Genomic DNA, 15343 nt, shown 5'->3' with positions numbered 1-15343 from the left:
GTGAGAGCCTTTTTAAACAGATTCAGACTAAGCGCGGTATCTTATTAGCCCTGATGCGATTTCGGCCAAACAAAATGGCCGGATATCATGATTAATGACCGATGGTTGCACGTATCAGGGTGTTATTGCAGCTACAGCCGCTCCTTACTGTGGATTATGCGTCGGGATCCTGAGGTACCCGAAGCATAATCCCTGCTAAGTGCCGGCATCGGGGGAAAACGAGGTTGACATCGGGGCTAATAGGATCGCCCCCCCGGCAATCCTATTAGAAGCAGTAAAGTATAGCTGCTAATAGGATACCGCCCTAGCCACACAGTTTTGTTCTCCTAGTTGTTTTACTTATGCAAATAAGACTCACATCATTTTGAGCAAGAAAGATGCTTGGCCTGGCCAAGTTGTGCAGGACCTGCTGTGTAGAGCTGAAGCTATATTATGAAATATACCGTTATTGTAAGAACTTACCGTTGATAACGGGATTTCTCCTATGTCCACAGGTTATCCATAAGGATAACATTGGGATATGCCGGAGCGACAGCGGAAATGGCACCAAATAGTCACAAGCTTTCTGGCCTCCAAGGATGCCTCGGGTTCCTCCATGTAATCCCACCCACCGACTCAGTCAAATCAATTGTTTTCACAGCAATTAGGCAGGAGTATCATGTAGAATCCTATTCAGGCGATAAGAACACACATGCACACCCTTCCACACAAGAGGGAAGAGGTTTAGTGATTGTCAAGATCCTCAAATCAGGTGCGTCAGGGTGGGATCCCTGTGGACATAGGAGAAATCCCGTTATCAACGGTAAGTTCTTACCATAACGGTATATTTCTCCGGCTGGGTCCGCAGGTTATCCACGGGATAACATTGGGATTCCCAAAGCCATTATTAGTGGTGGGGACGCTCCTGATTAGCCAGGAGAACCTTTCGCCGGAATACTGTGTCATGAGAGGCAAAAGTATCCAAGGCATAATGTCTAATGAATGTGTTAATGGAAGGCCATGTGGCTGCCTTACAAATCTGTTCTGCTGAAACACCATGCTGTGCTGCCCATGAAGGACCTACCCTATGTGTAGAGTGTGCAGAGACATTAGCCAGAACAGGGAGATCAGCACGAGAATATGCTTCTGAAATTGTCATTCGAAGCCATCTTGCTAGCGTCTGTTTAGTAGCAGGCCATCCTCTTTTGTGAAATCCGTAAAGAATGAAGAGAGAATCTGTCTTTCTGATGGCACTAGAACCATCCACGTAAATTCTTAATGCACGGACTACATCCAGCGACGCTTCTCCCGCAGACAGTCCCGATACCTGAAAAGTCGGGACTACAATTTCTTCATTCAGGTGAAACTTTGAGACCACCTTCGGAAGATAACCAGATCTAGTTCTGAGAACTGCTTTATCTGGATAAAAGATCAGAAAAGGAGACTTACACGATAATGCCCCTAAATCTGACACTCTTCTAGCTGACGTCATTGACAGTAGAAAAATAACTTTAGCCGTTAACCATTTAAGATCTGCTCTCTTAAGTGGTTCAAACGGAGCTCCCTGAAGGAATTTAAGAACCAGATTTAAATCCCAGGGTACTGCAGGAGGAACAAACGGTGGTTGAATGTGCAACATTCCCTGAAAGAAAGTACGCACATCCTGCAGGTTAGCAATCTTTCTCTGAAACCATACAGTTAATGCGGATACTTGAACTCTCAAAGAAGCCTCTTTTAAACCCTTATCCATTCCTGCTTGGAGAAAATCCAAAATCCTGGATACTTTAAAAGATCTTGGATTCATACCTCCCATGTTACACCAAAGAATATAGGCCTGCCATATTCGATGATAAATCCGAGCTGTAGGCTTTCTTTCTCTAAGCATGGTTTGAATTACCTGTTGTGAAAAACCTCTTGATTTCAGGATAGAGATTTCAACAGCCACGCCGTCAAAGACAGCCGTTCCAGATGGCTGTGACAACAAGGCCCCTGCATCAGTAGATCTGGATGTTGAGGAAGCAGAATTAGAGCTTCCAGGGACATCCTTAGCAGATCTATGTACCAATGTCTTCTGGGCCAGGCTGGAGCTATTAGAATTATGGCTCCCTTTGCCTGCTTTACTTTCCTCATTACCCTGGGCAACAGGGAGATAGGAGGAAATAGATATGCCAGATGAAATTCCCATTTCACTGACAGTGCGTTTACAAGGATCGCCCCGGGATCCTTTGTTCTTGACCCGTATGCTGGAACTTTGTTGTTCCAACGGGACGCCATGAGATCTATCTCTGGCAGAGCCCATCTGTCTACTAGAGTTTGAAATACCTCCGGGTGTAATGCCCATTCGGTCTCCTGAATGGTGTTTCGACTGAGAAAATCCGCTTCCCAGTTTAGCACTCCCGGTACAAACACTGCGGACAATGCCGGAAGATGAAGTTCTGCCCACCTTAGTATGTGAGTTACTTCTTCCATCAGTCCTTTGCTGTGAGTTTCTCTCTGATGGTTGAGGTACGCTACTGCTGTTGAATTGTCTGAACGGATCTGGACTGGTCTTCCCCGCAGAATGTCCTTTGCCTGAACTAGAGCCATATATATGGCCCTTATTTCCAACAAATTTATTGGCAGGCAACTTTCCTTCGTGGTCCATTTTCCCTGGAACCAAACATTTTTGAACACTGCTCCCCAGCCTTGAAGACTGGCATCCGTTGTCAGTACTTGCCAATCTGCTATCAAAAAGGGTCTCCCCTTGTCTAGATGGTCCGTCTGTAGCCACAAGCTAGTGACCTTTTTACGCTTACTGGAAGCTTTATCATCTGTCTCTTTATTGTCTGATGTCTTCCATCCCATCTGGTTAGAATGAGATGCTGTAAGGGTCTGGAGTGGAATTACGCATAATCCACCATGTCAAATGTACACACCATCAGACCCATCAGTCGCATTGCTGCCTGGACTGAAACTGTCTGACTGTGCAATAATTCCTGAGTCATTACCTGTACCTTGGAGATCTTCTTCTCCGGTAAAATAATCTTTTGTAGACTTGAATCCAATATGGCCCCCAAGTGAACCATCCGTTGTGATGGATTCAGGGACGACTTCTCCCAATTTATGAGCCATCCGTGTCTTTGTAGACAAGCTATTGTCTGTTGGAGATGGCCCAAGAGTAACTCCTGGGATTGAGCCAGGATTAACAGATCGTCTAGGTATGGAAAAATTCTTATTCCCTGCTTGCGGAGATAAGCTGCCATAACCACCATAATCTTGGTAAATACCCTGGGGGCTGCTGCTAGCCCAAAGGGCAAAGCATGGAAATGATAATGCTGCTGGAGGATGGCAAACCTGAGGTAACACTGATGTGACCGTGCTATGGGCACATGCAGGTAAGCATCCTGTACATCCAGAGATACCATGCAATCTCCTGGTTCCATGGCCAATACTATGGAGCGTAATGTCTCCATGTGAAACTTTGGAACCCAAATGTATTCGTTTAACCCTTTGAGGTTGAGAATTGGTCAGAATGATCCATTTGGCTTCTGGATCAAAAACAGGTTTGACTAAAACCCCCGTCCCCTTTGTGTCAGGGGTACCGGGATAATTACCCCAGACTGAAGCAATTTCTGAACTGCTTCTTGCAAAGCCCTGGCCTTCGACTGTATACGAGATGGGCTGGTGCAAAAGAACCTTTGAGGAGGCTGCTTCCTGAAAGGGAAACCATAACCGAGAGATACCAGCTTCTGCACCCAAGCAACTGTCGTCGACTGGCGCCAAATGTGTGCAAAGTGAAGGAGTCGGCCCTCAACCCTGGAATCCTCCAGGCGGAGGCCCGCACTCTGAAACTGATGGCTTCTGCTCTGGTTTGGAAGCTGGCCGTCTTGCCCCTAGCTGATTTATTGTACTGGGGTTGGTTAGTCTAATCCTTTCCTTTAGATCTACCTTGCCATCGAAACGGACGAAATTTTGCTCCCCTCGATTTAGGGGCATAGCTAGCCGGAAACGTAACTTTCTTGGATTCAGCATCCGACTCCAGGATATCTGTCAATTGCTTTCCGAACAGAATATTCCCAGTGAAATGCTTCAAGAGCTTTCTTGGATTCTGTATCCGCTTTCCAAGTAGGTAGCCAGACTGCTCTACGAGCGGCTACTGTTAAGGCTGATGCTTTAGAGGCAATTGTACCCATATCAATTGCTGCTTCTTCCAAATATTGCGCAGCTTGTTTTATATAGCCTAGCTGAGAATCCTGCTCCCTGGTAGGTATGGCGAGGCCACTCTCTAATTCCTCCGCCCAATCTACCACTGCTTTCGCCATCCAGGCTGAAGCAATTGCTGGCCTTACCACAGCCCCTGAGAGAGAAAAAATATTTTTCAAGAAACCATCTACTCTTCTATCTGTGACATCATCCAGTGAGGTAGACGGTAATAGTAAAACAGACTTACGCACAAGTTGTACAACATGTGCATCTACCTTAGGAGGAACCTCCCTTTTTGAACAGTCCCCAGCTGAAAAAAGATAATAAGAATCCCATTTCTTCGGAATCTTTTACTTTTTATTAGGAGTAGCCCACAGTCCTTCCATAATTTCCGTCAGATCCTCTGACTCCAGAAACTCAGTCTTAACCGATTTTGGACGTTTAAACTTAGGTGCCTTAGATTTTGACACTGCCTTGGCTGGTTCCTCCAGACACATAATAGCTTTCATGGCATCAATGAGCTCAGCTATATCCTCTGTGCTGAAAGCCTCCGACTGGTCGTCATATGGGGTATTTGAATACACTGTATCCTCATCTGTTGTATCATCTTGTGTAGTCTGTAACATGGATGTATCTACCCTGGTATTAATAGCCTGGCAACTTGTAGAAGCTGTTGGCATCAAACCATAAGGAGGGAGCTGCATGTATGGGTTAATAGTGTAATCTATTCCCGGGGGTGGAACTGCAGGTGCTAATCTGTTAGCTATTGTAGACAAGGTCTGTGCGACCACACCCCTTCTTGCAGGGCGTTGCCCCTCATAAGTAAGATACTGGGCTATTCCATGCAAAATCCTTTTACCAGATAAGCATGTTAAGGGTAAAGTATCCTCGTCTTTTGCCGCTCACAGACATGGTAAATAATCAGTTTTTTGTTGTTTTTTTACAAATACTACACTCTGTGACTGAAAATCACCTATATAGATATAGAAGTGATATCAATCTGACCACAATCCGAGCACCTGAATTGAGTATCAGAAACCATGCTTGACAAACATATAAAAGTCAGCAATCACACTAGCAGTCAGTCACATGTTAATTATTAGACATTGTCATATGAGAATATAATCAACCACAGAATACTTTTCTAGTATGTAGGATTACAATTACTGCACTTCTGTTTTTAAACAGCTATTATCACAAGTTTTCTCAGACATGTTATGCAGAAAACAACAGTACTGTACAGGTCTCATATGCATTGTGTACCAAAATTAACAATTCATACTAACAAGTAGAAATAATTTTAGTACTGTATAACCCTTACTCAGTTAGAGTGGGATACAGGGAGACTCACCCCACTTCCAGAATCAATCAATACGCCCGACAGACGCTGAGTGGATTCAGACGCTACTGGTGTACACTGTTGCTCCGGTAACTGATGAGAGACACAGACGCTCAATAACGGACCCAGGCGCTCAGTGAACGATGAGTGTATGCAGACGCTCCTGTCTGCGACCCGGTCTCGGCGGCAACTCTAGTGTACACAATCGCAACGTCTAAGCTGCGACCGAGTACCCTCGTGGTAGCGTCTGAGACGGAAGTGAGGTCATCAGTTCATGGACGGGAGACGCACGGAAACTGGTCATGAACTGGGGGGAGGGGCGACCAGGAGAGCGTCTGAAACCCCCTGCTGACATAAACCACAAGGATCGTGGCCTCATCCTAGTCCTGGCACCTATGATCCCTGCAGCATAGCGCTGTTGCACTTAAGAGTGGCGGCGCATCAGCCAATGTTTGGCAGTCTCCTCCAAAACAGTGAGGCTGTGTCCGAATTCCTCTAGTAAGTGGAATCAATGCCTTACCTTCTCCCGATGCTACGGCCACAGTCTGGTAACGTCTGCTGGACCTGCTAGAACATCCGACACAGATGCCCCTCGAGACCGCACTTATACCCGCGGGTAAGCGTTGTTGCGACCCGGTGGGGAGTTGTTGGAGCGACTCTTTTCAGCATGCGTTTAAGACACTTTTAGGAAAGATCACTCAAAACTTAGTAAGACTATAAAAATAAAATAACAAAAGCTTAGGGCTGCCTTAGCAGCAGCCCTGCGACCATGGTCCGGCTCCTGCCGCACCAAACAAAAAACTGATTTGACTGAGTCGGTGGGCGGGATTATATATAGGAGCCCGAGGCATCCCGGGAGGCCAGAAAGCTTGTGACTATTTGGTGCCATCTCCGCTGTCGCTTCGGCATATCCCAATGTTATCCTGTGGATAACCTGTGGACCCAGCCGGAAAAAATATGATTGTATAGAATAATAATCAGTGAGGAGTAACAAAAGGGAAACTACAGTAGGTTCAATAAGTCAGAAACGGAAATGGCCAACTGGATATTGATCGTGGCCTTGCACAACATCACGAGGGGCTTTGTGGATCTAGGTGGGGGGGAGGGGGGGGGAGAAGGTGATCGTCAGGGCCGACAACAGAAATCTTGGGGCACGATACAGTGATATCTCTGGAGCACCCTTAGATTTTATATATATACACAGTATATATATATGTAGTATTAGTGTAAATGGCGCCTTGGAGTTGTTATAACACCCCTATTTTTGTGACAGAATGACCTAATGTCAAATAAAATCTTGTTTAGTAAAACAAACAATATGTTCCAATATGCAAAATTTATAAAAATTTATAAAAGATCATCTAATACTGTATTGATATAACTGTCCATAAAACATTTTAACCACCACTAATGTTAGCGATGGTTGAAATGTTTTATGGACAGTTATATCAATACAGTATTAGATGATCTTTTATAAATTTTAATAAATTTTGCATAGTGGAACATATTGTTTGTTTTACTAAACAAGATTTTATTTGACATTAGGTCATTCTGTCACAAAAATAGGGGTGTTATAACAACCCCAAGGCACCAATTACACTAATACTACATATTTGTTTTTTGGTTCCTCATAACAGGGAACCTAGTGTAATAAGGCAGCGGATCCTAATTATTGAATGTGATCTCTACCCTATTACTCTATTTTCAATCAGCGCAGAAAGAGGTTTTTTTTTTTGTTATACACAGTATATATACACAAGTTTAATCGGCGGCACTCAGGAATAAAACACACGACAGACTCTTTCAGCGAATGTTTCAATGCAGCAGCATTTTCGTCAGGGCATATATATATATATATATATATATATATATATATATATATAGAATCCTCGTCAGCGGCACACAGGACACAATCACAGAGACATTGAATGATAGTCAACGTTTCAAACCTTTACTGGTTTTTCGTCAGGATACAGATAACATATAGAGACAAGTGACTTACCTATATACCCACCACCATACACGTGTGGGACCCGCTCTCCGGCGCCAGATGCAGCTTCCGGGTTCGGGCGCCCGCCTATGACGTCATCGCACGTCCGTGCGCTTGTTGTCATGGTAATAAAAAACACCACTGTGACAATACACTGAAATACAGTATAAAAATAACACATATACCATGACAACAAGCGCACGGACGTGCGATGACGTCATAGGCGGGCGCCTGAACCCGGAAGCTGCATCTGGCGCCGGAGAGCAGGTCCCACACGTGTATGGTGGTGGGTATATAGGTAAGTCACTTGTCTCTATATGTTATCTGTATCCTGACGAAAAACCAGTAAAGGTTTGAAACGTTGACTATCATTCAATGTCTCTGTGATTGTGTCCTGTGTGCCGCTGACGAGGATTCTATATTTACTGCTGCAATGCAGTTATGAGGGCACCGGACCAAGTTCTGTTTGTCTATGGGAGTGCCGAGTCTGTGCTGGACTATATATATATATATATATATATTTATTAGGATTTTAATACCCACCGGTAAATCCTTTTCTCTTAGTCCGTAGAGGATGCTGGGGATGCTTCAAGAGAAAATGGCGCCGGTTAGAGCTGTGAGGGCTAAGCCACGCCCCCTCACTGGCGCGCTTCAGTCCCGCTCATTTTAGCATATTTATACTGGCGGGGGTCTATATTAAGTACCCAGGCACTTTTCATATAACCTTTACCAGTTTATTTCAGGTCTACATGCTGCCCAGGGCGCCCCCCTACGCCCTGCACCATGTTAGTGCCGCTGTGTGTGGGAGCATGGCGCGCAGCGCGACTGCTGAGCGGTACCTCAAGACCTGAAGTCTCCTGCCGTCACTGAAGTCTTCTTTTTTCTGGAACTGTAAGGGGGGTGACGGCGCGGCTCCGGGAACGAGCAGCTAGGCGTACCAAGTGATCGGACCCACTGGAGCTAATGGTGTCCAGTAGCCCAAGAAGCAGAGCCTTTGAACTCACAGAAGTAAGCCTGCTTCTCTCCCCTCAGTCCCACGAAGCAGGGAGCCTGTTGCCAGCAGAGCTCCCTAAACATAAAAAACCTAACATAAGTCTTTTTTCAGAGAAACTTGGTAGAGCTCCCCTGTGTGTGACCAGTCTCCCTGGGCACAGAATCTAACTGGAGTCTGGAGGAGGGGCATAGAGGGAGGAGCCAGTTCACACCCCTTTTAAAGTCTAAAAGTGCCCATGTCTCCTGCGGATCCCGTCTATACCCCATGGTTCTTGAAGCATCCCCAGCATCCTCTAGTACGTATGAGAAATATATATATATATATATATATATATATATATACACACATACATACACACACACATACTGAATTCTAAATTTGCTGCGCTATCTACGAATCTTAATAAATAAATATTTATTTATACACATATACAGGAATAAATATGTATATCTCTGCTTCCTCCCCTACACACACCACAGTCTGTCTCCCGCTCTCCTTCGTCCCACACAAACCAAAGTCTGTTTCTCTCAATTACTCCAGGCTGCATTCACAACTTCCCCACCCCATCCCAAAGCCCTGTATACCGTCACCAAGCCACAGCTGCGCTGCACTCCCCAGTATCCAGATCCTCACACCGCATAGCAGGTACCATACAGCGCTCAATCCCACCTGAAGAGGCTGGCGCAGGGTACAGGAATCCTGGCCAGCGGAGCTACTGCCATGTCCCATAAATGCCTGCAACAGAGCTGAACCCGGAAGAGTGGATGCACATTCGTACCGCACAGTTATTATGTGTGAGGGCTCCCGTCACTCTGAGACCGCACCCCCACACCGCCTACAGCTCGCTGCCTTACTTGGACAAGATGGCTCACATCCCTGCCGTGTCTAACTTTGGTGAATGTTTAGCCGTTATGTCTATTCCTTTTTTTTTTTTTCACTATTGTGCATGATTTACCCACCATAATCCTGTATATCCTTTTCCAACAGGAATTTATCTAGCCCATTCTTGAAAGCAATGACCGAGTCCGCCAGTACTGCTCTCAGGCAGTGAATTCCAAATACGTACCGTCCTTACTGTGAAGAAACCTTTCCATCTCTGTATGCAAAATCTCCTCTCCGCTAATCTAATCGGGTGTCCACGTGTCCTTTGTGTTGATTTTACCAAAAACGAATCCCCCGCTGGCTCTGTGTATTGTCCCATTATATATTTGAAAATGTTAATCATGTCCCCTCTTAATCTCATTTTTTCCAGTGTAAACATGCCTAGCAATTCTTTCCTTGTATTAGAGTGTCTCAATCCCCTTAATCAATTTGGTCACCCATCCCTGAACCTTTTATAGTTCCAAAATATCCTATTTGTAGTATGGTGCCCATAATTGTGCACAGTATTCAAGATGTGGCCTCTAGACCTACTTCTAGATCATTTATGAAAATGTTGAACAATAGTCGTCCAAGTACAGACCCTTGTGGCACACCACTAATACTTCAGTCCATTTCAATAAAGTTCCATTTACCACCACTCGCTGCTCCCTATTATCCAACCAAATTCTAACCCAAGTGTGCATTGTGCTTCCTAGCCCCATTTCTCCTTATTTATAGAGAAGTATCCTGTGAGGTACTGTATCGAAAGCTTTAGCAAAGTATATAAAGATCACACCCCTCTTTCTCTTACGTCCTAGAGAATACTGGGGACTCCGTAAGGACCATGGGGATAGACGGGCTACGCAGGAGACATGGGCACTTTAAGAAAGACTTTAGGTATGGGTGTGCACTGGCTCTCCTCCCTCTATGCCCCTCCTCTAGACCTCAGTTTACTACTGTGCCCAGAGGAGACTGGGTGCATTACAGGGAGCTCTCCTGAGTTTCCTGAAAGAAAGTATTTTGTTAGGTTTTTTATTTTAAGGGAGCCTGCTGGCAACAGACTCCCTGCATCGTGGGACTGAGGAGAGAGAAGCAGACCTACTTCTGTGAGTTTGAAGGCTCTGTTTCTTAGGCTACTGGACACCATTAGCTCCAGAGGGAGTCGGAACACAGGTCTCATCCTGGAGTTCGTCCCGGAGCCGCGCCGCCGTCCTCCTCACAGAGCCGGAAGATAGAAGCCGGGTGAGTATGAGAAGAAAGAAGACTTCAGAGGCGGCAGAAGACTTCAGATCTTCACTGAGGTAACGCACAGCAGTTAAGCTGTGCGCCATTGCTCCCACACAGCACACACAAACGGCAGTCACTGTAAGGGTGCAGGGCGCAGTGGGGGCGCCCTGGGCAGCAATATAACCTCATTTTCTTTTTCATCCACTAGGGGTCAGTGGAGTACTCTTGGGATATGGACGGTGCGTAGCAGGGAAGGCACATTTAAATATTTAAATGAGCAACCCTCCTCTTCCTTCCTCAATACTCCCAGGATCCTCAGTGTTTTTTTATGTGCCTCAGGGAAGCACATCATGAGCTGAAAGCTCAATTTTGATTTTACTTTTACACTTTTATTTTTGATTTTGATTTTACAGACAATACCTTCCCCACTTACTAAGAAGTGTGGGTCCGGGATTGTACTGCCTCCAGCCGCTGCTGACACGTGGGCGCTTGTAGGAAAAGCACGGCCGTGTCAGCCAGGCAGCATGCGGTCCCTTCCCCACTTACAGAGAAGTGAGGGTCCGGGATTGAGCGTCCATCTCCTCCACATGTACACGCTGGGTGGAGGAGATTTCAGAGAAGTCATATTTTTTCTAACAGGCGCTTTCAGCGCTGCTGCCGCAAGACGAAGGAGGAGGCTACATGCAGTTAGCTTCCACAGCTTCCGCAAGGTTAGTGCACTCCCCCAGTACTACACGCTCCCAGACACACAGCAGGTGCTGGGAGCGTGGTCTTCCACCGCTGGCCGCCCGCTCCATGCTCCCCGCCGCTACGGAAACCACGATGGCCGCCCGCTCCATGCTCCCCGCCGCTACATACAGTCAGGCCGCACGTTGTGCTCAGCGGTCGCGCACTGATCACAGTGCGCTCCCGCTGCCCGCTATTCAGCCCAGCCGCGGACAGACAGGCTGCCGCTGCTGGGCTTCTGCATCCGTCCCCCACTGCTCTCCGGCTCCCTTCCGCTAGCTATGTCAGTGGGAAAGGGGAGAGCACTATGGCTGCACATGGGGAATTCGCAGGACACAGGGGGGGGGGGGGATGATTATACCCGATGTGTTGTGGTGGCTTAGTGGTTAAAGCGCCTGTCTCGTAAGCAGGAGAGTATCTCATATGCACAGGTCACGATTGCATGCATATGTTATGGATAATATGCATATGTTGTAGTATCTAATATATGCATGGTGATTTATTACAGATGTATAGATGACATGTAGATGTTGTAGTATGTCATATATACGTAGGAAGTATATTACATATGTATATCTTGCATATATAGGCAGTAATATGTAATGTATACCTGATCTGTTGTGACTAACATTACTGTAAGTTGGAAATTGATTTGTATTGTTTATTTTTTCTTATGCTTCAGAACTAACAAATCTTTCGCCTTTTACTAAAGATTTCCGTGGAGAGGAGCAAAACTGAGTTTTATCTCAATTTTTGCATGCCCCTTCTGATTGAAGTTAAAATAAATAAAATAAATAAAAATAAAATAACATATGGTGGAAGCACATGGCACTACGCACATGACTGGACACCATTTTAACTTAATTTCCTGTTTCTTTATCCAGGACATGTTTCTGCGGTCCTACAACACTTCCCCACTAGAGAAGCAGGGGTGGTGTTGGGAATTTTCTGTCACAAGAAGGTATGCAGCAATACTTTTATAGTTTATGTACACGTTACTTAAGATATCTAAGGGAATGCACGTGCACAGTGGGAATACCAGTCCGAATCGGACATCTATACTAATCCTGTTTGGGCGGCTACATCTAACTGTTTATAACAAAGTCACATACTCTTCTGGAGGGTCATGTGTTCTCTGTGGGAGCGCTGCGGAGTGTGTGTGCGCTGTGTGAATGGCTGATGATAAATATAAATAAATAGTACCCATCAGAGGGCGCATGCTAACATCGGCTGTGTGGTACAAAACGATTCAATGCCAGACGCAAGGTTCTGAGTTTTAATGCCACTAAGGAACCTATTTCAAATGCAAGCGTTTCTATAAGATAGAACGCAGCGAGCGCCTGTGCGGGCGTGTGTGTGAGTGTGTCCATTGTTCTAATTCTATTATTAAGCCATTCACTATACCAGAGTCTATGACAGCATTTCTGGGTGTCAAATCTTTCCAGGTCCCACCTACAACTACACTTAATGACTAGTGAGAGTGGACATTCAAGCTATGCTAAAGGCAATGTCTATGCTGTAGTTGGTGTTTGGGTTACCAACGTTATAGTCGCATAAATAACGTAGTTAATAGCCAGTTCTGGCCTCAGAACAGTTTCGACGGTTTGTTACTCACATTGGTATATCGCCTGAGGATTTACGCATGTCTGCTATAGATGTCAGCCATGTTAGTTCTCTTAGTTCACCATCAATCTTTGTGGTTGACAGACGCTTTGCGTGGCCTTACGCGAAAATGTGTTATTTACTCCTAAATTAGGAAGTAAAAGTTATCACGCTCCAGCGTGAGAGTCTATTTACAGTTCTTACAAGGAAAACTGCACCAGGGTTCAAATCTTTTAAACCTCAGTCTTTTCCAGTAGGTCCTACAACACACAACATGACTACACGTGGTCGAGAAGGTGGTTTAATTGTCGTTCGGACACAACGGCTGCTGTCAAGCCAATGGCATGGCAAGTTTTTAATTGCCTTGTTTCTTCTTTTGGGCGAGCATTTCTTCTGATGTTTCATTCGACATTATTACTCAGATCCACAGATCTGCGGTAACATAATTAGTGTCAATCACACATAGAGTTCCATTGTCTACCACCTTTGCGGTGGTTTGTCAAGGCTAGATCCAAAACCAGCCAACCTGTGTCAGAGGACACAAAGGGCAGCTCTATAGACCGCTATTCAGTCTCTCCTAGATTCAAGGTTATTTTAATTTTGTTTGTAGTACCGCAGCCGGACGACTGTTATATTCCATATTAAACCGAAAGAGGCTCAATCAGTGGAATTCATGCGATCAGTGATTGCAGGTTTACAACCACTGAAATCATATTCTCCCTAAAAACTCAATGATGTGTTCTTACGCGTTAAAAAATTTGCCACTACATCTGGCATACTTAAACGTTGGCAGTCCACCATTCAAGCTCTCCTGTTTGGTTTCTCATCAGCGCCTCAGGTTGTCACAAGGCTGATGTCTGTGATAAGTTATTCTCAGATCCCGGGTGGTGATAATGGTTCTGTGCTTAGATAACCTTCTACATCACAGCTCCAGTTCGACAAAGACTCCTAAATACATTACTAACGTACAATGTACTGGTTCAGCACGGTGGGAGTCAACTTCAAGAAATCACATATAAATTCGTCTTGATGACTTTAATTCCTAGGAATGATTCTCGATACGGTAGATCAAGGAAATTATCTACCAGAACAGAAAGTACAGAGTATTCGTCATCTGGTACCATGCACAGTCTTGGTACTTTTGTGCATTCGTCTGTTAGGCACAATGGTGACGGCTTTCGAAGCGCTTCAGTTCGGAAGTTTTCACTCACGTCCTTTTCAACTGGATGTGCTCGCACAGTGGTCGGGCTCGCATCTGCAGACTCACCACAGGGTGAGGTTGTCACCACGGGTCAGAGTATCTCTACTCTGGTGGCTCAAGGTACACAATCTAACCGCAGGAAAACGATCCGGCGCCTGGAATTGGATAATTCTAACGACGGACGTGAGCCTCAGAGGTTGGGGAGCTGTAGTTCAAAATTGTCAGCTCCAGGGTCTCTGGGCGTATCACAAAAGATTGCTGTCTATAAATGTCCTGGAAATCCGGGCAATTTACAATGCGCTACGGCAAGCAGTGCACATGCTTCGGTCTCAGACTGTCTAGGTGTAGTCAGTCAACGCGACTGCGGTCGCGTACATAAACAAACAAGGAGGAACGAGAAGCCGCATGGCAATGCGGGAAGTAGCTCGAATCCTCAATTGGGCCGAGCATCACCAAGTGATATTGTCGGCAGTGTTCATTCCGGGAGTGGACAACTGGGAGGCGGATTATCTCAACCGTCGGGATTTTCATCCAGGAGAATGGGCATTAAATCCAGAAGTGTTTCACATGCTGGTCCAGAGGGGGGTTACCCTCAAGTTGACCTGATGGCATTTCGCCACAATCACCAAACGCCCCAGTATGTGTCCAGAACGCGAGATCCAACGACAGGGGCGGCGGATGCTCTCACAATCTCGTGGCCGTACAGCCTCGTGTATCTATTTCCACCATTCCGCTCCTCCCACGGTTGCTAAAACGGATCACAAGAGAGGCCGCCACAGTCATACTAGTAGCGCCTCATTGGTTTCGGAGAGCTTGGTTCTCGGATCTCCGCGGACTACTCGCAGACGATCCTTGCCGCTCCTACTACGTCCGGACCTGTTACAACAGGGTCCGTTCCTTTACCCCGATTTAGCGCGGCGGCATATGACGGGGTGGCTGTTGAGCCGCCCTCTTAAGAAGGGATGGCATTCCAGAATCGGTTATACCAACCATGTTACGTGCTAGGAAGCCAGTTACGGCAGCTCATTATTACAGAATTTGGCGTGCCTATATAGGTTGGTGTGAAGCTCGGAAGTTTCAGACATCAGCTTTCAAGTTATTCCGTCTTTTGTTATTTCTACAGACGGGGTTAGATTGAGGACTGCGTTTATCTACACTAAAGGTGCAGGTATCTGCTTTGTCAATTTACATTCAAAGACGTTTGGGCTCTATTGCCGTCTGTACACACTTTTCTGCAAGGTG

General features: G+C 45.8%; 1 protein-coding gene and 1 non-coding gene across 2 annotated transcripts in view; one reads left to right on the top strand and one right to left on the bottom strand.

Moving 5' to 3' along the window:
• The window catches only part of TBCD (tubulin folding cofactor D), a 707681-nt gene that overhangs the window by 157808 nt on the left and 534530 nt on the right, over nt 1-15343 (bottom strand). The window lies entirely within an intron of this gene.
• On the top strand, nt 11960-12076 carry LOC134899899 (U5 spliceosomal RNA). Its single transcript, XR_010173445.1, has one exon. It is a non-coding gene; the product is annotated as a U5 spliceosomal RNA (small nuclear RNA).

The sequence above is a fragment of the Pseudophryne corroboree genome, chromosome 3, assembly GCF_028390025.1.
Source record: "Pseudophryne corroboree isolate aPseCor3 chromosome 3, aPseCor3.hap2, whole genome shotgun sequence".
Taxonomy (NCBI): Eukaryota; Metazoa; Chordata; class Amphibia; order Anura; family Myobatrachidae; genus Pseudophryne; species Pseudophryne corroboree.
Note: the sequence above shows the minus strand (reverse complement) of the source record. Positions and strands in the feature narration are given on the sequence as shown.